This window comes from Nestor notabilis, unplaced genomic scaffold (genome assembly GCF_000696875.1).
Source record: "Nestor notabilis isolate BGI_N333 unplaced genomic scaffold, ASM69687v1 scaffold19969, whole genome shotgun sequence".
Taxonomy (NCBI): Eukaryota; Metazoa; Chordata; class Aves; order Psittaciformes; family Psittacidae; genus Nestor; species Nestor notabilis.
The window spans coordinates 7,049-8,109 of record NW_009945382.1 but is presented as its reverse complement, the minus strand read 5'-3'; the positions used below and the strand labels follow the sequence as shown (position 1 = coordinate 8,109).

General features: G+C 56.9%; 1 protein-coding gene across 1 annotated transcript in view; it reads left to right on the top strand.

The window, feature by feature from the left end:
• SMARCD2 (SWI/SNF related, matrix associated, actin dependent regulator of chromatin, subfamily d, member 2) overlaps window positions 1-1,061 on the top strand; it is a gene marked incomplete at its 5' end in the record, with an annotated part of 7,591 nt that overhangs the window by 734 nt on the left and 5,796 nt on the right. The gene's annotated exons all lie outside the window — the stretch shown is intronic.

The window sequence follows — 1,061 nt, the reverse complement described above, 5'->3', positions numbered from 1 at the left end:
GATGTTCTTAACGTCCTTTCCACCCCAAAGCAGGCTGGGATTCTGGGATTCTCAGGGCAGGGTCCCTTGCTGCTAACGAATACTCGGGTCCTGTCCCCTGCGCTCTGCTGGCTCCATGATCCCTCCACAGGCTGTTGCAGCCTCTGCACCGTGACTGCGCATCCCAGGCAAGCTGGGGATTAGGGACAAGGGGCAGCTCCCTGTGGAGCAGACGTCAGCAGCCGGATGAGGCTGCAGCTCATTCCCAAGGGATGCATGGACCAGCTGTGCTCAGCCAGGCGAGCATCCTTGCTCCCAGATGGCTGCGGATCAGGGGGTTGGGAATTGCCAGCTGCTGCTGGGGTGCCCAAACCCTGCAGGGCAGGAAGCATTTATAACGCACCAGGAGGAGCTCAGAGCAGGGCCCTGGCCCCCTCTTTAGCTGGAGCTGCCCTCCAAGTGTGTCCATAGGGTAACCTGTGTACCTTGTACCTCACCACTGCCCTGCTGCCAAAGGAAAGGGACTTCCCTCTGCCCGCTGGACTCTGCCCCCTGCACCCTCATGCGTGCAGCAGGATGGGAGGAGAGTGTTTCCCTCTGTATCCAGGCCTTGAGCAGGAATTTAGTGTGGAATCAGGGTGGGCTCAGGCTCACAGGGCGCTGCAGAGCATGGGGTGGGAAGAGAGGACATGGCTCTGTGGTCCTACAGGAGAGAGCTAAACTGGCTCTGAGCAGGGCTGCAGCCATTCTGTGGCCACTACTTCTTTTCTACCCATGAAGATTTCAGCCCCACCATGGTTGGTTTCTTTTAAGGTGGTTTTAAGTGAGTTCCTGGAAATGAGCTTTGGTTTGTATCAAATGTGGTGGCCATTTCCAGAGAGGGAATACAGGAACACTGTCTTGCAGACAGGAGGATGCTGCAGCCAGTTTTGCCTTGTGCCACCTTCTCCTTGCTCCTGCCTTGCAGCACCTTTAGCAAGAGGCAGCAGCAAAGCAAACTAACCCCAGGGACAGGATTTCCTTCCCTGTGAGAGGCTTGAGACACCCAACACCTTCCCTCTGGAGTCCTCTTGGCTGGACTT